This window comes from Camelus dromedarius, chromosome 3 (assembly GCF_036321535.1).
Source record: "Camelus dromedarius isolate mCamDro1 chromosome 3, mCamDro1.pat, whole genome shotgun sequence".
NCBI lineage: Eukaryota > Metazoa > Chordata > Mammalia > Artiodactyla > Camelidae > Camelus > Camelus dromedarius.
The window spans coordinates 34,215,147-34,239,784 of NC_087438.1; the positions used below are offsets into that span (position 1 = coordinate 34,215,147).

Below are 24,638 nucleotides of genomic sequence, written 5' to 3' on the forward strand. Positions count from 1 at the left end.
GCAACCCACTCAACTGACAGCCAAATCTGCAGAACAGATGTGACCCAAAAAGTGGGCAGTTTTAGTGTTAATTCTGCTGTCCTCTTTAACGTGTAAGACTGTTCCTTTTCCGAAAAATAAAGTCTGAGTCCATAGTTCATAGTCCTTGCCAAGATTCTCTCAGTACAAACAGCTCCCAAACTAAATTACACAAAATTCTGAACATCCCTGTTTACCTCCAATAAATGTCCTCCCAGGAGTCCACTGGTAACATGCATGCAGCAATGTTCTGTTTCTTTTCTAAATAGTTTCATATACCTGAGTCCTATTGTGTTGCCTCTGTGATGTTAACCCTGGAAATTGTGGACGGATATTTGACCAGCTTATAAAATAAACAAATTTTCTGTGGACTGCATCAAGAATCAGTGGGCTACTGATCATTCTGAAGGGTAACTTTCAATATATTTAGATTGGACAAACCATTGGCCTCTAGGGTTCTGCCAAAGCATCCCACTTGGACTCCACACAAAAAAGAAGAGATAGCAGAGACTCTTCTGCCCTGATTTCCTGGCCCTTCTGGCGTCAATCTGGAGAGGTCTAAATGAAGAGGCCTGAATTCTCAAAGGATCTACACCACTGCCATGTTTCCAAACCCTTTTGGCACATTTTTATATCATGGCTTGGCCTCATACATTAAAGAATTTAACCATTTCAAACCATTTTTCCATCCAGTTCCTATTAGAGGTTTCATTTTTTTAAAACAGCAGATATCCTCAAAAGCAACTACTAACTCAATTCTCTAAGTGTTTTGATTACATTGAAAGACATTCCCAGAGATTATAAATTTATATCGCCAAACATACTTCTTGTTGTAATTTTCATATTGTCTTCATAAAACTGTTTAACTATGTATATTATGAAATCATGCTGACAGTGCTAAAATCAACTCTTTGAACAATGACCATTATACATCCTTGATTCATATCAGGATTCAGGAAGTAACATCAAAATAATTACATAGGACTTCATTCATTCATTAGTTCAATCAGCAAATATTTCTGAGATTATGTCATGTATTATGTAATATTCTAGAAACAAAAATAAATTGCTGATTTTCCTCTTCTAAAGATATACAGAATAAAGTAACTTGTAAATAAACAAATGCAGTGAAGTATTACAGGTGTTATGATTGATCTTCAGGATATACTGAGACCCGAAAGGAGAGAATAATCAGTCCTCTCTTTAACGGGAGAGGAATGATATTATACAAATGTAACGGAAAATGAAAAACAAACACACAGTCACATCTCCTCTAATTAAGAGGAGATTGGGCAGCTGCAACCCTGAATTACAGAGTTTTTCTAAGAATTTGATGTGGCCCAATTTAAATCATTTCAAAATTTTTACCAATTCTTTGTGTAAGCAAAAGAGGATGTCAGAAGATAATCCTGTTATCTACTCATACTATTAATCTAATATTTTGTGCAAGGCAAGACACAGTATAGAATCCGAACATCAGACAGGGGGAACCGAATGTTCTCTGGATGATTACGTAAAGTGCTGCAAGCAGATAACATTGACTGAACACATTGATCACCTACTGTGGATCAGGTGTGTTTCCTGTGGGGGCCCCAATTCACACTTCACCACAGTGTGATGCACTAACAATAGATGTACTTAAAATCAATCTTTCTGTTTTTCCAGTATAATTGGAATTGTTTTAAAAAAACAATTTCTTATATTCAATTTTCAACCTTTTTACAGTTTTATTTCTTCTTGGAATGTTATTATTCTGCACATAATTAATTCGGGTAATGGAATAGTGTGGGATGCTGTGGTGTTACTTTGATATTCATTAACTGAAGAGTGATATATGATCTGATTAGTGGAATTGATAGATAACCAGTTGTTTAGAACGGTACTTTTTGTTCGCCACTCTGTTTGATTTGGCTCAGCAGTTTTATTCTGTGTCTCAAACTCTATGCATCCTTCAAGTATCGTTCCGTGATTTTTTTTGTATCCTTACAATGTCTGTCAGACAATGTAAAAAGACAGCCGAAAGTGACACTAGTAGAGATGATGAAGTGATCCATGTTAGAAGAAGGTACATAAATAAAATTTTGTCAAGTTCAAGCTCAGAGAATGAGGAGAAAGATGATGTTGAAATTGAAAACACTGAGGAGGCTTTAGAACACTTAATTGTAGAGAAAGAAATAGATGATCTTGATGATGGTGCACTGGACAATACTTAGTAGAAAGAGTTTACTGGCAGACAAAAGTCATATATATATATTGACAGGAAAAAGTGGACTTCTGACAGAATTCCCTTGTGCTATCTGCCCAGGCGAAGTTCTTTTGCTATTTTTATATGATTAAATAAAAACCTTCTGGTAAAGGAGACAAACAGATATGCAGAACAAAAATTGTTTCAACATCTGAATACAGAATATAGTTGAATAAAGAAGTGGAAACCAACTTCTGAAGAAATTTAAAAATTCCTTGCTCCTCTGATTTGGATGGGTCTAGTGAAACCAGTATCTATGACTAAATATTGGTCAAAAGATTTCCTTTAAAATTTCACATTGCTGCATACCATAATGTTTTGTAATTGTTTTGAATTATTATTATGAAATTTACACTTTGCAAAGAATGAAATGATTGAAAGATGTGATAGGCTTGGAAAACTATTACCATTGATTAACACTTTGAACATTATCAAAAAATTTTTTCACCAGGCCCAGATCTCATAATCGATGAGACAATGGTTCCTTGGAAGGGAAGGCTTATATTTAAGCAATATATACAAAATAAGACACACAAGTATGGAATAAAATTAAGTTATGTTCAACTGAAGGTTATACATGGTTGATAAAAATATATTCTGGATGAGAAACTAGTAGAGTCAGGCAAATTGGATTAGTTTAAAATGTTTGCAGTGAGCTTGCAGAAAAATTACTGAATGAAGGACGTAACTTGTATGTAGATAACTTCTACTCCAGCTATGAATTGGCCCTAAAATTTTTGAGTTTGAAAACTCTTGTTGTTGGGACTGTACAGCATAATAAAAAGTTGATGTCAAAAGATGTTACGTCCTATCCTCTAAAAAGAAATGGTGTAGCAAGAAGACAACACCCTGAAATGGAAAGATGTTTAAGATAAAAGAAAACTTCCAGCAAAACATGCATCCATGATGGTGTCCAATTCAAATTCATCTGCTCATCGCCATAATCTTATAAAAATGAAGCCACTAGCCATACTTGATTATAATAAAGGAAAGTGTAGCATTGATAGAAGTGACCAGATGGTTTTGTATGCAATGACATTATGAAAAACTACCAAATGGTACCAGAAATTAGTACTACATCTACTTATTGGGATTTCTGTTCTAAATGCACATCCCAGGCAAAGGCAAATAAAAAAATTAAAATATCAGAATATAGGGAAATTTTAGTTAAGGAATGGTTATATTCTCCAAATATTAGGTCCAATAATATGCAAAGGGATAAAGGAGAAGCAACTTACAATCTACAAATTAGAAAAAATCCACAAGCAAAACAATCAGAAGAATGTGCATCTTCTGTTATCAGAAAAGCAGGCAAAATTTGGAGTGGTAACAATCTAGAAAAAAATGTAAAAAAACAGGAACATATTGTCCTAGATGTCCCAAAACACCACAGAGTTGTATAAACTGTTCCAGCAAATATCATAAGAAAGTAAAGCAATATTACATCATTTTGTTCAAAAGAAAATATTTTTATCTGCATATATACTTATATGTTGTTACTATTAAGTACTTACATTACAAATGAAAACTGTTGCAAATTACTTGTAAAAACCTGCATAATTGGATGAAGGAAAGTGTCACCCATATGTGGGTGACAGGGCCCCTGAGGAAACAACTGTCACCCAGATTTGGGTGACATGGAGATCAACATGTTAAGGAAAATCTTTCTCTGCCTTAATAGGGAATTAGACTGCACTATCTCTGAGAATTATGATTTGATCAAGGAAACATGTGTGTGTGTGTGTTCTATCCAAAGCTGCCAGTAGGAAACTCGAAGAATTCAAGAAGAATTGGAAGGAGAAGGACATATCTTTATCACACACTAGCAGAGAGACCCTGAAGTGTGCCTGGATTGGGACACGGGACTGACACATATGGTGATGCAGGCTGTGTAACACAAAACTCCAGGGCTTGCTTTTCATGATATGACATCTTTAAAGTGATGAAAGAAAACAACTGTCAACCTAGAATTCTACATCCAGGAAAATATTTTTCAAAAATGAAGGCAAAATAAAGATTGTTGGGACAAACAAAAGCTGAGAGATTCATCACCAACAGAACTGCACTACAGGAAGTTCTTCAGGCAGAAAGAAAATAATACCAGATGGAAATTTGGATTTGCACAAAGGAATAAAGAGGACCAGGGACAGTAAATGTGTAAGTAAACATAAAGAACTTTCAAAAATCTTTTTAAAAAGTAAATAAATAGCTAAAGCAATAATAATAACATTCTATCATTGGTCTTATATATAAAATACTACAAAGGATGAGGGATGAAAATGAACAAATACTGTTGTAAGATTCTTATGCTAAATATGAAGTGGTATAATATTATTTAAAGGCAAACTGTGATAATTAAAGATGTGTACTATAAGTTCTACTGCAACTACCAAAAATATGAAATAAAGAGGAATTAAGGTATTACCAATAAGCCAACAGTAGAGAAAGTGCAATCATCCAAAATATGTAGTTCATCAAAATAAGGCAAGAGGGAAAAGGGAACAAAGGAAATACAGGATAAGTCAAAAACAAATAGCAAGGTGATAGATTTAAGCAGAACTACAACCACCACATTAAATGTAAATGGCCTAAACATTCCAATTAAAAGGCAGAGATCATCAGATTGGTTAATAAGGCAAAACTCAATGATATGCTGTTTCCAAGAAACTCACTTTAAAAAAAAGACTCAAATAGGTTAAAAGTAAAAGGATGTAAATATATACACTATGCAAACAGTAAGCATAAGAAAGCTAAAGTGGTTATATTTATATCAGAGAAAGTAAACTTCAGAACAAGAAATATCAGGGATAAACAGGGACATTTAATAATGATAAAGGAGTCAAGAGGCCATAATAATTACAAATATATAAGCATCTTAAAAAACAGTGTTTGAAAATATGTGAAGCAAAAACCAACAGACATTAAAAGAAGAAATAGACAGCCCACAATTATAGTCAAAAGTTTCAACATATCCTCTTTCAATAATTGATAGCACAAGTAGACAAAAATTAGTAAGGATAAAAATGAGGGGGAGCAAATTATAAAATTCAAGAATGTGAACTTGTCTCGAAATAACTGGGGAAGACAGGTCATTTGAATGAGACAGTAAGTTTAGTTACAAGATGAAAGGTAATCTCTGGAGTTACACAGTACACAGCCTACACTGCCATATGTGACAGACTCATTTCCCAGTCTAGGCACACTTCAGGGCCTCTCTGTTAGAGAGTAATAAAGATATGTCTTCATCCTCAGAACCTTCTTGAATCCCTTCCGAATTCTTTAGTTTCTCATTGGTAACTTTGGATAGACACACACCCACAGATTTCCTTGAGCAAATAATAATTCTCAGAGACAGTGCAGTCTCTAACCAGGGCAAGCCATATTATTTAACAACACACAGTAGTGATTTCCCAAAATCTGGGTTTTTGTTTAGCATAACACTACAGAGGCTTCAGCAAAAAGTCATAAAGTGAACACTGGATTTCCAGTCACTGCTTGAGGTAAGGGTAGAAGGCCTAGCCACCTTCCCTTGATTTGGGACAGTTCTAAAAGTTCAAACTCCAGGGCTCTTCTTGGAGACAGCTGTGCCCTCTGTAATAATGGCATCTTGCTTCCTTCACTTTGTGTTGTTCCTAAGAGCACTCTCCAACTAACTTCCTACATGCATATCTCCATCTTATAATCGGCTTCACAGGGAACAAAACCTAAGATACAGAGAAATGATAGAGATATGAGAGAATATAACCAAGTCAGAGAGATCAAACACACCAGTGTTTAAGGAATGGGTAGAAGAAAAAGGGACAGAATATATTGAAAGGGAAAAGCCATAGAAATTAAGAATAAATAGTGGCAAGGAGAAGAGAATTATAAGAAGACTCTGTTATCTGACTGTTAATTTGGCAACTGTATACCAGGGTCAGAAGAGGATAAGCCTGGATTTGGGAGTTTCAGCGTATAAATATGACAAGATACCATGCCAAGTTAAAGTCAGGAAAGAAGAATACACTATAACTCTAGTCAATGACATGCGTGCTAAAGGGCTTAAGAGTGGAGTATACTGAAGCTTGTGACTTACTTGGAATTGAATGGATTAATGGCTAGATGGAGGGATAGACAGATAAAGAAAATATAAGAAAACATTAATTACAGAATTCAGGGGCTAGGTATATGGATATGCCCTATAGAGTTTTTTCAACTTTTCTGAATGATTGAAAATTTTATAATAAAATGTTGGGGTGGTAGAAAGGAGGATCCATTGAACCTGACATTGGGTAAATTGATGACATTTTCTGAAAAGTTTTAGTGCAGTGTGGAGATGTGTGTAGGCACAGATTACAGTGGGTTTAAGAATGAACAGGATTCACCTTTTTTCAGGCAGCGAGGAAGATGGCAGACATTCAGACTGAGCATGCCTACCAAAAGCAGCCGATCATCTTTCAAAATAAGAAAAGGGTCCTGCTTGGAGAAACCAGCAAAGAGAAGCTCCCATGATACTACAAGAACATCGGTCTGGGCTTCAAGACACCCAAAGAGTCCATTGAGGGTACCTAAATTGACAAGAAATGCCCTTTTACTGCTGATGGCTCTGTTCCAGGGCGGATCCTGTCTTGCGTGGTGACCAAGATGAAGATGCAGTGGACCATCGTCATCCGCCGAGACTACCTTCACTACATCCGAAAATACAATCACTTCGAGAAGTGCCATAAGAACATGTCCATGCACTTTTTCCCCTGCTTCAGGAACGTTCAGATTGGCGACATTGTCACAGTGGGCAAGTGCCGGCCCCTGAGCAAGACTGTGCGCTTCAACATGCTCAAGGTCACCAAGGCTGCTGGCACCAAGAAGCAATTACAGAAGTTCTGAGACTGGACCCCTCTGCCCGCTGCACCAAACAAAAGAAAGTTATTTTTCCCAGTTACAGGCCAAAAAAGAAAAAAAAATGAACAGGATTCCAAAAAGTGTAAACTGTTTAACTGTCGACATTTTTCCTCAAGAAACCTGACTGCTGAGAGAAAGAGACAGATAGGACTACAGATAGAGAAAGATGCGGGATTGAAAGAGGTGATTTTTGTTTGTTTTCTTGTTCTGTTTGTTTTGTTTTGTTTTAAAAGAGAGACTTGCATATTTATGGTTTGTGGGGAAGGAGTCAGTTGAGAAACAAGTTATACACTTTTGAATGTAATTTTCCTAGCCTTTCCTAATCCGTAAGTCAGAGCCTTTCCAAAGACAATACATTGCCGGTGACATTTATTATTAGGAAAAGGAACAGATTTTTTTTTAATAGCATAGAGAAAAGCAGCTCTGTGCTTAGCTCTAACAAATCTACAATTCTGAGTTAGATCTAAAGTTAGATCTGGCTACAAAATCAGAATCAGTAATTGATGAACCTCTAATTCACAGGAATGTATGAGAAGAAACATTTATTCTCAGGTAGAACTTTCTACAAATCTTGAGTCTCTCAATCTGGCAGGCTTGATTTCAAGCTCCAGTTCCACATTATTTAGTCATGTGATTTGGGGCAAGATATTCTCTAAGCCCCATTTTTCTCAACTCCTAAGTGGGGGCAATAATAATACTTTCTTCAAAAGGTTGTTATCAAGATTAAATGACAGGATGCATGTACAGCTATTTAACCAGCCTGGCACATACAAAGCTCTCAGTAAACAGTGACAATTATACAGAAGTTTCTAAACTCAGTGTTCCCATTGTCTGATGTGAAACCAGGAAGGGACTTTATGACGACACATGTGAATGGCTTGATAGAATACTTGGCACTCGAAAACGAGGTACCAAATTGAAAATTGTAGGTACCCAGACACTATTCTTCTTCTCAGACATAATTAACTTGGGCTGGGTTGTGGCTTCTGCCAAGAAAAATGACTACAAGTTTCTCCCTGTCTGTTCATCCTGAAGGTGTCAACTAAAGCATAGTCTGCTCAGACTAGTAACCTGCCCAGACTGGTACCCAGAGGCTGAGATGGGACACCCTGAAGGCAAAAGTATCCATCTAACCTCCCTCAGCCTCACAACTCTGATGAGGATCTTTGTTTCGAAGAAGAACCGCATTCTCTGAACGCCCTGCTCCTCCAGGAATGTTACAGCTGACCAGATTCCTTCAAAGCAGCCTCTATTTCACAGGCAGCTTATATGAAGCCCCCAAATCAGACATGCTTTTACAGCCATGAAGTAGCAAGAAAAGACTTTTATTCCCCAAGACTCCCAGAATATGAACTCCAGATGAGATCAAAGGTAGCTTTTTGGGTGGGAATTGCAAATATGAGACTGGCATCTTCAGCATTATGTTGTTAATACTCCAGGAGCAATGAAAAGCCACATGTAAAAACAAATACTCCCATTAAAATAAAAGACCCGAACAGGCTGCCCTCTTTCTATAGCCCACCAATGCCTTCCCCAAGCAACTTGCCTTTCCCTGAGGGGAAAACTGGATTAGTTGTGCCAATTTTAATTTGACCTTTGGGAGGGCAACAGATTGTTGCACAGTATTAATTGTGCACTATTGTTCCTGGTGATTGGGGTGGCTGAAACTGCACCCACACCCATACACAAAAAAATGGCTTCACAAAAGCCAGGATTTCAGCTTTTTCCTTTACAGTGAGAAAAGGGAGAAGAGACTAAGCTATGGAGAGAGAAGTGAAATATAATCTACAGTCCTTGGCTTACAACAAAAAAGGCCCAGTGACTGAAAAATACTGAAGTCTTCCCCAATTTCTGGGGAGATTTTACACATGTTTCTTCTGACTTAGGTCAGAGTATTAGAAAGACTCTGAAGGAGTGGAACTGATTAACTCAAGCTCTTACCCAGACTGATCCAGGACAAAGGATAATGATACAAAAGAACAGGTTGCGATGTTGAGTAAGGAGAGAGGGCAAGACTTACAGTTTCACGGTACCAATAAGCTTAAGGCTTTTATTTTCAACTAAATCCTTGAAAGTCTACTTTAGAAGTTCACCAGCTTGCTGGTTCTGGCCAAAGAGAATGTGATGAACTTGTTAACATTTTCCCCTAATTCTGTAAAATCAGGCAGGGTTGGGTTTTTTTTGTTTTGTTTTGTTTTGTTTTGGTAACCTTTTATTTTCAAACTTACAAAAAAAGTTGCAAGCAAAATTGCTTTATCAGTTACTATCTCCATATGTGCCTATGTATGTTATTTTTTATGAACTGTTTAAGAATAATTTGCACACATCATGCTCCTTTCCTCCTAAATACTTTCATGTATACTTCCTAAGAATAAAAGCATTCTCTGACATAACCACAGTATAATAACTAAAATCAGGAAATATATTATTTTATTTTCTAATCAAGAGTCATCAATCCAATTTTGCCATCTGTCCCAGTGACATTCTTTATACAATTGCTTTTCAGTCCAGAATTCAACCTAAGATCATGACTTGCATTTAGTTATCACGTCTCATTAGTCTTATCAGAATTGTCTTTCATTACAGTATCTTCAGTAGTCCTTCTTTTCAACTGAAAATCTAACAGGTCCCAGTATAAGAAAAAAGTTTTCCAAATGAGACTCGGTATCACCAAGCCTCAGTATCTATAGCTAGAATTTGTGTTTGATGGCTAGAGACTCCCAGCAGCTCTCAAAAGCCAGAATTATTACCCTCTCTAGTTGCTCACTGAGTGAACCTCTCCTTCCTTCAAGTCATCTAACAACCATTTGTCTTAATCAGTCACAGTCTGTTACAGTCACAAAAGTGCTGACCCATAAAAAACAATCTGCTCAAAAATCAGATTGTTTTCCTTTCAAACACCATCAACACCCTTGCTATGTAAAACAACATGTCTGCTTTATGGCCAGAAAGGAAGGAAGAGGAGAACAAAGACATGATCACAATTCTAACACTAAAATATTGTGAAATAAAATGTTTGTTCCTGAATAAAATTAAAGTCACTCCTAGCTTCCCACAGCCCATGTACCTTTTTGTGTGGGTTAAACAGCTTAGCAGAGAGGTTCGACATGTGATTCTTTATAAAATACTTGGAACCGCACACTCTTCCCCTTAAATAAAAATGTGTACATGAGGTTCTATTTCCTGAGCTCTTCCCAATGACTAATAAATTTATATTGTAGCATTCTAGAAAACAATTAACAAGGAATTATTAATAGTAATTATAAATATGACATATTATAATCTTATAGGTAAATCATTAATTAACCAAATGGTATACCATAAATAAGATCACAGGGTGTAGACCTGGCAGAGACTGTAAGATCTCAAAGACTCCAATGCCCTTATTAACAAATAATGACCACAAAACTCAGAAAGGTTAGGTGACTTGCTTAAGGACAAACAGCCAGCTAATAGGAGAGCCAAGACAAAAATGTAAATCTTCTGACAGACAACATAGGACCCTGGCCACTGTGAGATGCTGCAGAAGACAGGTACGGCCCATTAAAGCTGTGTGAAAAACAAGTTTTTGAAAGTTAAATCCTATTTTGAATGCACTAGAAAACATTCCAAGTGAAATGAAAAACAGAAATCACTCTTTTATTCAAAGAGCCTAACATACAGTGACTTTTCTGACTTATTTTTTTCATAAAGTTTATATTTTCAGGTCACACATTTCTTCAAAGGTGAAAACTCAAATTTCTTGAGCACTTTACCCTAGCTCCCAGAACACTGATAGTTTAGAAAACCTTAAAAGGGGCCACCAGCAGTTCTTTAATTAACCACTGTTTTACTCCACTGAGGCAGGCCTGGAAATTCTCTAAAGGCTTTAGAGAAACAGAACAACCCTCAGAACTACACTCAACCACTAAACATACGAGTTCAGAAGACAAAATGCAAGGGCCAGCTGGGCAGTTACCTAAACATTCACGTTCAGAGAATGTCCTCTGTGTCAAACCTCTTTGTCTCTGTCTTCTGTAACTAAATATGGCTGCTTTGAGTTTTCTTCCACACTCTTGGATTTCTCATTGTGGTTGAAACTTTGCTACCAGAGCTGTCAATAGGCCTCTCACATTTTTAACTGTGGAATAAAATAAGAGCAAGCTGTGTGCAGAGAGGGATAGATACTGGAAAGAACAAAATTTCATAAATCCACACACTTGGTTGTGAAGCCAAGCCAAAAACTATGGTCTTTCAACTCCTCATTTATTTCCCTAACTTCCTTTTCTGAGTTGTGCTGCTTGGGTTCTGAAGACAGGCAGACACAGATTTAAGTCCTAGCACTGACTGCCTCCTGGTAACTGTGTGATCTTATAACATTTTTTAACCTCTGTCAGGCTTAGTTTTTGTGATAAAATAGCAGTGAAAATACCTATCCTACAGAGGATGTGGAATAAATTTCCTGCTCTTACAAAGTACTTAATAAATGCAGCTTCACTGGACTCCATAGTAGGCTTTTCCTAAGGTTTATCTGAGACCAGGGAAAGGAGAAAAAGAACTTGTACAATATCACGTAATGAGTCAAAAAAAAAAAAAATAGATGGGATTGTCACTCTGCTACATGCAGCACTTGACTCTCCCCTTATACTGAAAATGAGACTTCCCACTATCCATTCTAGAAAAATTCTCTTCAATGCTTATGTCATTAGATTTCTGCTTCTGGAGGGAAAATTATAAAGTCTCTGAGAAGCTAATTCTCACTCCACAAGCCACAGCCTTAATAGGGGCGAGGTTAATGAGTTCAATTAAAATATTGAGTAAGATTTACAGCTAAGGGAAGGCAAGAGTTGTGGGGTAAAAGACTAAACATCTCCTTAGTATTCTTTACTCCATAAAGCATTACCATCCGTGGGGTTCAAAGATCCTGGAAGTAATCTGCACTCACTGGGTTTCCATAAGCAGCTTCTATTGCCTACGGGGCAACTGGCTAGAAGCCAACTGGGAAAATTTCAAGTTACTGCAGAGATTGGCAAATACTGGGAACCTGTTAGCTTGAATACCTGTGATTCATACCTGTCTTCTCAGAATATGGAAAAGTCAAGCCACAAATGAAGAGAAATTTGATGTAATATCATCTGATGCTAGCTGGTATCGGTTATCAACCAACAGCACAGAAATATATGCCTTGTCAGGAAAAGCCTTAGTGCTTGATAACTGTCTATGGAAATTCATCTTGACTAAGACATGTTCTTCCATATATATATGTTCCAAGAAGTGATGGGATGAATAAACTCAGGAATTTTTCTCCGAGAATCTGGGGCTCAATGGTGAGGTGGCGGTGGGGGGTGGGGGTGAGGGGGGAACTTCTCAGAGAACTAACTTTCAGTTAGCTTGCCCAGACAGGTTCACTGATTAGACCTTTGAGGATGTTGAGAATTCCCTCTACAGGATGTGGTTTGGTGACTGGATTTTAGGTCAAAGTTCAATTTTATCCATGGTTGTGTCAACCAGTCAGTGACCTCGGGGGAATCTCTTCAGCTTGCCAGCCTTCAACTTCACTTTCTACCAGTTGTCAGTTCCGACCTGTTGGATCAGATTCTTCCTGTCCTCCCATCTGAGATTCAGGTCAGTCTGTCACAAGCCTTTACCATCGACCATGTCCTCTTTGCCAAGACACTCCTCCCTTGGCCTGCCCCAGCCCTGTTTCACCCCTCCAGCTAAGGTAACACCTAGTTATAAACTAAGTGTCAAACTATTGCCTGTCTGAAGGGGAGATGCCTTTGCTTGTTGAGACACACCTTTTTCAAGCACCCTGAGGCCCAGCAGCCAGGTGGAAGAATCACTGCCACTAAATTCTTGGAGGTCCAATCAACTAGACTCATGTGTAAGGCATCCTTAAGACAACATACACACCTACAGAGGGATGAATAGATTGTACTTGCTAAATAATGTCTGAAGAAGGATTTCAGTCCTGAGAGAAGGATCTTACATAAACAGAAGTTACAATATTATTAATACCAATCTACACCCAGCTCTGTAGACACTGATTTGCTACATAAAGATCCTCTAGTTGAAGGCCAAAAGACATGAGTAATATCCTGCTAGGTAATCAATGTTCTATTCAAACTGGTGCTATTGATCAAAATGACATGAGGATGCTAAGACATGGTGAGCAGAGAGAAGTGTTTACACCCTGCTTACATCACACGGGAAAAGCATCAAGGGATGAAGAGCACAGACAGCAATGAAGTTAGAACTATCATAAAAATGAGTCCTTCCAGAAAGGCTATTTGTGGAGGTGGCTACTACTGTGTTTAGCAAACATGTACTGAGCGCCTCTTATGTGCCCAGCACTATTCTGCACTAAACACCAAGGTAAACAAGACATAGTCCCTGCCTAGGCAGAGTTTACACTCTCATACCATGTTGTTTACATTCTGCTAAGTATCCAAATCACCTGGCTCCTTTTTAAAACTAGAGATTCCCACCCCACCACCCAGGCCCCGAATGAAAGATTCCAGGATGAGGCCTAGGAATCTCTATTTCAGAGGTGTCTCTGATGATCTGATGATTAGCCAAGTTCAGGAAAACACTGGTCTAATGAAAACAACTAAACATCTGATAATTACGGTGTCTCTTTGATCACAAATAATAATTATGCAATTTCTCAGGGAAGTGAAGACCACTCATCTCCCACATGAAATAGCTGAAGAACCACCTCAATCTTACACTTTCTTTTGTCCCCAGTGCTTAAAACTGTGCAAAGAACATAATCAATAAACATTTGTTAAATAAACACCAAAGTAGATAAATAGGTAGAAAGAAACTTTCCTTCAAATTATTCCATTAAAAAAGTTCCTTTTTTGTTCAGAATGCAACTGCTAAGTAACATACTTTGATGTTTTCTGTAACAATCTTTTGAATCTTTCAAGCGTATTCTCCTAGTAAACTCAAATCATTTTGGGGGAAAAAATGTAAGCTATAAAACAACACAAAAATAAACAAAAGGAATTCTTGAATCTTTCTGCCATTGCCATCTTCCACCACAAAGAACTTTTACTTAATAATTAGAGAAAGAGGATTTTGCTTGCCTTTTGCGGGGGATAAAGATTCCTTCACTCTCTAAATGACCAAATAAGAGATATAGTAATTTCTATCATTTTGTCTCACAATCTAATCCTGGTTAATTCCAGAATTAAGCATATATATTTGCCAGCAATTTTTTTTAATGTTTCCTGATTACTTCTTATTTCCTTCAAAATTATCATAATTACATTATAAGGAGGTTGTAATGAAAGCATCCAAACTTTGTTCAGCAGAAAAATTGATGTTCTGGCACAGTTAATGGTACAATGCAAGAAACATATTTTATTTACATCAAACTTGGGGAGGGAAAGAGATGTTCAATGTGCATATAAGGTCTTTACTGATTTTATATTTGAAATCCTTGCAACATTAAAAACTGATGTTTTGAGCTCTAGTTTGGTTCAGCTTTTAATTGGTTGAATCCATGATAAACATATAAGGCAAAAATAAAACTCTGAAAGCATTCTTAGCCAGTATCTATTCTTGCATTTATTGCTGAAGCTATTCACTTATCATTCCTGAGAAATGGGATCAGTAACATCATTTCATTCTTCTTGGGGCAATTAAGAAGGAGCCTTTTCAGGAGCCAAGAGAGATAGCTGTCTCATGAGTTTTTTCAAGTCCCTTGTTGCTACTATTTTAGAAAAAAATGTGTTTGAGGTCACTTAGTGTTCATGGCAAAACAAAAGCATATGTCAATGGAAATGACCACGTTGCTCTATAGTGAGCAACACTTTCACGCAACCGTAACCCAAAACTCAACAGCAATGAAATCTAACTCACCTTGTGTCAGGTGAAAAGTAGAACTCTAAGGATTTTTTAAGCATTTTTGCTTGGAGCACTCACCAACCAAAGAACTATTTTGCTCATTTGGATCAGCAAGGTTGCTTTCTTACTGATTTCACAATGTTCCTCCTTAGGCGCTAAACTTGTTTCTGGATATTGTCCAGAACTATGTCTCAGGAGGCCAACCAGCTGCCAATAAAGAAGCAAAAATACTTACGTATATTAGAAAAAAAGAAATGAGTACATTTCCATATTATTTGTTTGTGTGTGTGTTTTTACATAAGAATTAGAGACAACCAAGGAATGCCCTGTACACCAGAGAGAGCTTTGGGGACTCATGAAGTTCGGCAGTGAGGCATCTTATTACCAGATGATGTCCATTTTAGAGCACACCCAAGTTTAACCCCACTCTTTGCCCTTGCAAACTAAGTAAATTGACCTTATCTATCAATTTCTGACTGTCATCATCTCCAGCCTAGAGTGAGAACATAAACTTTGGGGACCCATAGCTCTATGGAGAAAGAATGGCCTAAAAAAAGAAAATATGGCAATATATGTACTGAAGTCAGAATGCGAGAATTTGGAAAAAATAGCAAAACATGATTTAGCACATTTTTCATCTGAACTTTTCCCTGAATAGCTCATTATCTCTACTTTGGATCTTACTGCTATTTTGTAAATTAGGAATGCAGCTCTTTGGGGTTTCGCATGAAAGATCTTTCTAAAATGTTACCATTTGTCCATTTGACATCACTTTGTAATTATGCTTCACCTTTACTGGTGGCATTATTAATGATAAATATTGTCAATCAAAACTAAATATCTCTTTGTGAATGTACCCTATCTCACGTTTCAATGCCAAATTCTAATGATATCCCTGCTAACAAATGAGATTCGTACTGGTGCCATATCCTACATGATAATAAGCTTCAATGACCTCAACATTCATGTTTCTCAGCTGCTTCCCTCATTTCTCTCCTTACTTTACCTTGCACACTCTCCTTTGGTGACTTTATACACACTCACTTCACCTTGGTATATGTAGATGATTTACAATGTATGTTCTCTGCTCAGACCATTATTCCATAAAAATCAAACGCCCACTACTAGACTCTCTCCAACAAGCCACAGGGTCCCCAATCCTCCATCTCCTGTATTTCCGTATAGTATATCTGTTATGTTGCCATGACTCACTACCATAGATGTTGTGCTCTTACTCCTCACCATAGCCACATAGCCAGCCTTACCACACCCCCATCCACATCCCATCATTACAAAGTCCAATAAATTATGCCCCTTGAATATCTCAAATTTATCTCTATCCCTCTGTCTTTGCTGCCACTATTCTAGACACTTCTCATCTCTTTCCTAGGAGCCTCCTATAGCTCCACTTTGGACTTAATCTGCCTTTCTATCTCCTCTGCACTGCTGCCAGAGTTTTCCTTTGAAAGGAAAATCTGATCATATTACCCTATTCATTAACTATCTCTGATAGATAAAATGTACCTCATGATTCAATCTCCTTCAGCCTTTTTAGACTTACCTCCTACCACTCACTGCCCTAAGCCACATGCTCTAACAATGTGAAACTGCTTGTACATCTCAGAATGTACAATGCAGTTTCATATCCTTGCCTTTGAACAAGTTTAGATGCCCCCTCTTCCTAATCATGAACTCCTCCTCTATCTCACATCACATTCTTGCTCTGAGCTTAGAGATGGAGGAGAATCACCTCCTCCCTGAACTCTACTTCCCATCTTGTCAAATAACATTAAACATTCCCTCCTTAGTACTCCATTAGATTAATCATAAGCATAATAGACACTGTATTATTCAATGAACTCAGCCAAGAAAATGTACTGAGTGCCTAGTATGTGTCAGGCACTGTACTAGGTGCTAGAGGTACAATGGTGAGCAAAACAGAGAATAAATCTGCCTTTGAGAAGCTTAGCTCCCAGTGAGAGAGACAGTCAAACATCAGTTACAATCTGATGATACTGCCTTGCATTTGTTTGTATATCTGTCTCAATTGTCATGTGTTTCTCCCATTAGATTGAAAGCTTCTTGAAGTCAGGAACTATGATTCATGTACTTCTAAATTCCTAGATTCTCACACTATGGCAGGAGTATAATAAAACACTCAAAGATTTGTTTTAAGTGAATAAGTAAATTAAGCCTGAATCTATGGCAGATTGTTATAGAGTAATAATTTGCTCTTATAGAAAAGACCCACCCCAACTCTTTTCACCTCCCTGCATGTTTGAATCCAGCATTTACTATAATTTCAGTGACAGGGAGCTCCCAACTTAGCTTGTCTAATGTTTCTGCAATACTATTTATTAGGTATTTCTTACTTATATTAAACTGAAGTCTGTTTCCTTATGTCTTCCATGTTAGTTCTTAATTCTATCCCTGGAGAACATACAGGATGAGTCTCTGTATGAGTCCCTCATTCAGACATAACATTCAAATATTTGAAGACTATTGTATTCCTTCTTTTCTCCAGCCATAACATCCCTAGTGCTTTCAATCATTTCTTTCTCTAGGATTTTAAGTTTCTCCTCTGATGTGGACATCTAACTTTCCTTGGCATGTATGACATTCTGGTTGTGTCTTTTTACCTCTTTTTTAAAGAGTAAGAAGCAGTTTGAAAGATCTGTTAAGATTTTTCTAAAGTTTATTAGGCATCTGGGGATCATTCAGCAACCGGGTTTGGAAGTAGGGAGTGGGGTACACCATTACTGCAAGAAAAAAAAATTGTTTAAAGAACAGGCATGGATTAAGTTGCTATAAATTTGCCCTGAGAAGCTAGGTGTCTCAGTGGTTCTGAAAGTAGGTGTCAAATATTGGGAAATATTTTGTACTAAAGGAATACCTCTCAAATACAACTGTAATATTCTTATGGGCAGAGTCTGCATGTTAGTCTGGTCTTCAGGTCATTTCAGGTGATCAGAAAATCCAGCATTAATATGCATGTGAGGATACAGATGCAGCACATGCCAAACTGAAGTTCTTTCAAGATGATTCTTCAGAAGTAGGATGAAAATTGAAGGCTTTGCTCTGACGAGATGTGGTAAAGGTGGTGGGGGAACTAGAAAACATCTCAAAAGATCATGAGAGACCTACAGTAGACTTTGAAGTGAACAGTCTTGTTCAAAGTGCCATTAGTGACAAAGATAGACTTGTGATACTAAGATTATGTCTGTTAGCTCAGCGTAGGGATGCACTGGCATTAAAGCAGCTCGAACAGCCCTCTTTGTAGGTTCTGCCAAGATTCAAGCCAGTCAGATTGCATATAGAGCCACAGAAGTCCCTCTGAAGATGATTTAATATCTGAATATACCATCTCAGCATAGTAAATGTGCCAACTTCTTTTTTATCTTTGAATATGTTACTGCCTTGGTTTGGAAAGTTCTTCCATTTATCTTTTGTGAATTCAGTTCATCCTTCGAGATATAATCCAAATACAGTCCTGTAGGTGCTGAGACTGGGGAGGATTTGATGACAAGACAGAGGATTCAATAGCCAGAAGAGCCAAAAGCCAGTAGCAGATATGCCCCAGAAGCTACCCAGAGTCAAAATTATAAAAGCCAAAGTTGCCACCAACTTCAAAGGAAATCACATGGCCAGACATAGGAGACAAATCCAAAAAGATAAGAGCAAGGTGGATATAGTGAGCAGTGATGAAACAAAGAATGAAGAGCATGGCAGAAGCAAATGAGTGGGCCAAGATGGCTACCTCTAAAGGGGCTTGAAAACTCTGCACTTACTCTTACTGAGAATGGGCTTCATGGTTGGCTGTATGCAAAGGCAGAGCATCAAGATAAATTCCGTACATTATTTCTGTCTTTACATGTTTGTCTCTCATAGAGGGGACCATAAACAGTAAAGGCAATAAACGCCTTAAGAAAATGCCTTTTCTTTATGTTTTTCTCGGTAGTTTCAAGGAGAGAAATACAGTATCAGTGAGCCCGGTCATGCCACACCACACTGACTGTGAATAGGCGAGTATCATTTAATTACAACCTGAAGGGTCCCTAAAAGTTGTCTATTCTGACTCCTTTATGATGGAGATGACGATGACTGATCTTCTACCCCTTTGGCCTTAAGCAATTGTCTTTATCACTATCTAGTAATTCATTATACGCTGTCTGCAAGAGTCTGATGTTAACTCTTCTTTTTAATTCTTTATGTATCTATGTCTTAATTCCCAAATCCAGTTGTTATCTTCTTGTGGGTAGTGTTTATATGTGAGTTTATTTTGGTCTGCAGTTCATTCCAAGTGACCAGAAAATCTTGCATTGATTTGCATGAGACTTTTTGTTCAAAATATATTTTGGAGGCAGAAATAGAAGAAGCAAAGCATGAAAGTTGGTTTTTTTTTTTAAACTATGAATTCAGCTTAGGGAATTCAACTTAGGGAAGCCTCAAAATTTTTTATGAATTCTATTTGTTTCTTCTAGAATTGATTGCTTTCATGAATGAGAAAAATGTAAAAAGTTGATTGTTTTCATAGTATAATGTAGGACAAAAGCTCTGGACGAGGCAAAACGCTCCAGGAGATTTTCATACACTTTTCCCCAAACTTTAATTACTGAAAAATTGATTTTTGGAAATACGTCTGTGACAATATACCATTACTAGTATGACGTGTGTGGGTGTGTACTTATAACTACCTGAGTTTGCTATTATCCTATCTGATCATTTCAACTATTTAATTTCACTAGTGGTACAAATTAATTCTATAAGAAACCCAATCTCCCAGCGGCTCTGGCCAGGGAAGAGGAGCAGCCCGTGTCATTTTGGCTGGCAGCAGTGGCAGGAGTGGAGGCTGTACGACCACCTGGGTTTGTGAAATAGCCACAGACATTTGTGACTCCAATGGGCATAAAGGAGACCCAAGGAGCAATACCAAGTTAGATGCCGATTACCCACTTCAAGTCCTTCACGGCCGAGTCTGTTCATTACCAACAGAGTACTGTGCTTACACACCTGATGCTGCTAAATGTAGACAATGGTTTGACAAGAATTTTCCAAATGAGTTTGCAAAACCTACTGTAGAAAATTCATCCAAACAAGAAGCTGGAATTAGTGAGGGTCAAGGAACAGCAGGGGAAGAGGAAAAGAAGAGAAAACAAAAGAGAAGTGGGAGGGGTCAAATAAAACAAAAAAAAGAAGACTGTACCCCAAAAGGTTATGACAGCCAAAATTCCCAGAGCAAAGAAGAAATATGTAACATGAATGTGTGGCCTTGCAACTTTTGAAACTGATCTTAAAGAAGCACAAAGGTTTTTGCTCAGAAATTCTCCTGTGGTGCCTCAGTAGCAGGGGAAGATGAAATCATCATTAGGGAGACTTTACAGATGACATAATTGATGCCATTCAGGAAAAACGGCCAGAGGTGGATGATGATAGCATCAAAGACTTTGGAGAAGTGAAGAAGTGATTCTGAAAATTTGTCTGTATTCAATAGTCTGAACTGATTATTGATATGGCCAAAGAGAGAGAGGCCTTAAAAAAAATATATAGATATAGATAGATATATATATATCCTACAGTAAAGCTGTAGACTACCCTTACCCTTGGCATGTTCTCTACAAGTAGCTGCTTATTTTTTGTTTCTGTTTTTTATTGCCAAAGTCTAATAATTAAACAGGGGACACTGTCATGCTTATGCATGAAACAGAATTTGTCAAAAAAAATTTTTTTTGGTCACTTGGTTAAAAAAGAAAACAGAAACTTAATCATTCAGTAGCTGGTATCTCTTTTTTGTTCTGCAGCAAACACTGAGACAAAGTTACTATGACCAAAACAAAAGTAAACAGAAGTTGTGATTACTGGGGGGAAAAGAAGGTGTCTTCTTATTTTAAAAAAAAACACCATTTTAACAAGAAGTAAGGCCACCAGTGTACATTTATGGCTCTGGCGTGGGCAGGAAAATGAACTAAGTGACCTCCTTCCATCATTTCCAGCCCTATGACTATCAGCAAAAGGCTTTCAGAGTCATGTGATAGCATAAGCCAAGACTGCTGGTAGTTTCAAAGTCTTTCAACTATTTTCCCAGGAGTTTTATCCTCTCTGGGTAATAAGCTTCATTTCAGAAATATGGGAGGTGAGCATGATGAAGCAAAGAGGCATCCCTCTGGATCAGCTTGGAAGGCCGTGTGCATGTGCAGTTACAAAGCAGTCACACCCTGTAAGTGCTAATGAACATTCACATCGTGACTCAGTCCAGGTATTCACCTAATAATCAAGTTCAGGCTCAGGAAACAAAGCCAAATTTCAACCAACCTAGATTCTCACTTTGGCAGTACTTGACAAGTTTGGCCGACTGTGTTTTACAAAACCCCAAACAGTAAGTTTTTACTGGATTCTAGTTTCATTGTATAATCTCCTTCTGTTCACACAAGCAACACGTGATTCAAGGAGGGGAAAAGCTAATTACATTTTGACTAAAAAGAACTTTGACCTTGTCTACCTACGGCAAGAAGTTTCAAACATAATACATTTATAACCCTCCCACTCCCATTCCTGGCCTTAATTCAGTTTGGGTTCTATATACAACTAGAAATAAAAATGAAAGGGAAAAACCTGGGCGTGAATAATATTATAGTGTTAGACTTCTGGCAATCCAAAAAAATAAAAGAAATTCACAAACATATTTCATATGCTCTTCTGACAAATTAAAGACCCACGCTAATGTTTGTGGAAAAATACATTCTATTATTTCCTAAGATGCCCCACCAGGTCCCCCAGGAAATCCACAAATTATTACATCCTGAGAGGCCTTTTGATAATTCTTGATCGTCTTGTTTGGCTCTATGACAGTCAAAAATCCACTGTCCTCAAAAACTTTCTTTCAATATAATTAAGCAAGAAGGTCAAGGCAAAAAATTTCAGTTGTTTCCTCTGCCTGTCCAGTCTTCCCATCAAATTGCTAACAAATTTATGAACAATTCATTTGCTATGAAATGTTTCCACTTTTACCATAGCAAGCAATCTCAAGAGGGATACATTTCACAGGTATATCTATACACTAAAAGCGATAAGGAATGATGGGGCTCATTTACTGATGAATTAAAAAAATCAAGCCACACACCATGTACCATACAATCCCATGCTGGCAAAATATATCTTTGTAGGTATAAACAGATAACTATATTGTAAGGGTATAAACCACTAACTTAATGCTGCCTATCCCTAGATGGTGAGATTATGAATACTTATGTTTTCTTCCTTACATGTCACTGTCTTTTCTGAAACATTTGCAATAGCATGCATGACTGGCTCTTTTCCTGCTTGTTAGTATAATTTAAGTATATAAACATTTACCTAACAATTGTAAAGAAGCAATAAAGCTGTTTTCCTTTTTTAAAAAATAAAATGAAAAAATATTAGTCAAAATAAGTCTTCACTAATGTGGCAATTTATTCCTTTCCCTCAATGTGAATTACACCTGGAATTTAGAGTTCAATCTTAAATTAGGGAGTTATACTAAGATCACATAAGATTTACTCATTAAAACATTTCTATACAGTTCCTCAGCATCCTGTAGGTGTGGCAAATGAATGAATAAAACTCATACCATTTTCAGTATCTCTCAGCCTCTAATCATTTGCATTACCTTTCACAACCGAAAGTACACCATTACCCAAAGCTTAAGCTATAACCCTATCCTAAAGAAGGAGATGAGTCACAAGTTACTTTTAAGAAACACAATAGAATTTTTTTTCTCTTATAATGAATGCTGAAAGGGAAATGTTTTACTTGTCCTGACAACTCTAGCAAGCTATAGCCCAAAAATATGAGTAGGACACTGAGCCAAAAACTTTTCTAAGGCTAGACAAATACCAGCGGCATTAATAAAGAACCAGAGAGACACCTAATGCAGCATTCTTGGGGGGTTACAATGTGATTATTGTTTTATGAGAAGAGAAGGTATCTTGAATTCTATGAATGGTATGACAATTTTGTTTCCTAGGGGCTAGAAAAGCTAGAAGGTGGGGGGGGGGGGGGACAATATCCAATGAGGGAAAAGTACAGTGGCCAAATGCCTTCTCAAGGAGGCATTTATGAGATCTTTACCACTTTAATGAGATTTAATCTATGAGTCAGAATTTCATTTCTGTGGCAATGGCCACGTATATAAGCACTGGGGAAGTTTCTACAGTGCTGTATTCTGGTGGATACCCTGATGGACAATCTGCCCTGTTCACGATGATTAAGACTTAGTCCAAGTTTGGTCTTTCAAAATGCAGCAAGGATGTGCGAGCATCTCTTCCTACATCGTAAAACACTTTTTCTCTTCTTCAAGTCCATTTAATGGCAATTCATGCTCTACTTAACCATATGGGACCAGACAATCTCAAGGTTCAAAATGAGTGAAACACTATTCCTTTCCCAAGATTATAATAGCAATTAAATATCATTATGCAACACCTCCTGCCCCCTGCCCATAACTAGAGGAGGGACAGTAAGGTAAAGGGAGACTGAGGAGTTCAGCCTGTCTCCCCTATTCAAGGCTGGGGCTTTGAGCTTTCCTCTCTTCCTCCAAAAGTTTGACCCTGGGCAGAGCAGTTAGGCCAACAGAGAAAGACTGTATCTCCTCATAATCTTGGATAGTCTGTCCAATGCCAAAAGAATCTGATTTTTTCCTTCAAACCAGGAAATACAGTTCTTTAAAAAGTTGATTTCTTGCTGATCTCCCCCTTTCTCCAGGATTATACCAATGAAGAAGAACAATTAGCAGGCTACCCCTGGAACAAATGGTGCCCTGGCAACTCATCACATGATTTGTATGTCTAAAAGGAACCATTGACAATGGCGGAGAAGCCCCGAAAGCATCTGGGAAAATCCCTGACAAGGCATGCCTTTCCTTTCAGTCTCTACACCAGGTGTCACACACAGGACCAAGACTCATCTTTCATAGCCCAGTACAAACTTGTATCCTGGGACCAAGGCCAAGCATGATCCCTTTGGGCTTACCCCGTTCAAACTTGTAAGATGTGTCCCTTCCACTCTACCCCCCAACCAACATAGCCACACACACGCACACATATTCACATACATCTCAGCCCAGCCCCTGTGTAATCTCATCAATCATAAGGGAATCATTTTATTTTTAATTCTAAAACTGTATTACATACGGCAGAACATTTCATAAGGTTTGAGTTTTGGGCCCCAACACCTGTTTTATGGCAGTCGGTCCGTTTGACTTACTTCCTAGTGTAACAGAGCTAAGAGAGTAACACTTTTTAGAAAGACCATGCTAGCTTCCACATTTCTCTATAAGTCAAGACTCTGGATAGAATAGGTCTTGAGACTGAACTACTAGAACAAAAAAGAAGGGGAGGGGGGAATTATTTTTTTAAGTACTAGTTTTCTTCTACTAAGACTGATACTGCCTAACTCTATTTTAATAATCATAGTTAAACCATTGAAGTAATTATATGGTGAATCTGACAGCAGCATTTTTCTAATCTGCTATACATTGTCCAAATTTTTAAAAACTAGAAGATTGAGTGGAAACCCTTGCTTCTTTTGGAATCTGTTGATGCCTTCCTGTTTTGGGCTGTTGCATGGAACTTGTTCAGTGGATGCTACTCAGTGCTGCCCAGATGCCCCTCACTGCTGTGTGTGCTAGCTA

At 37.6% G+C, this 24,638-nt stretch overlaps 2 pseudogenes; both read left to right on the forward strand.

The window, feature by feature from the left end:
* Window positions 1–6,649: 6,649 nt before the first annotated feature.
* On the forward strand, window positions 6,650–7,154 carry LOC105084289 (small ribosomal subunit protein uS17-like; annotated as a pseudogene).
* A 10,906-nt stretch (window positions 7,155–18,060) lies between these two features.
* Window positions 18,061–20,438, forward strand: LOC105084404 (density-regulated protein-like; annotated as a pseudogene).
* Window positions 20,439–24,638: the final 4,200 nt, after the last annotated feature.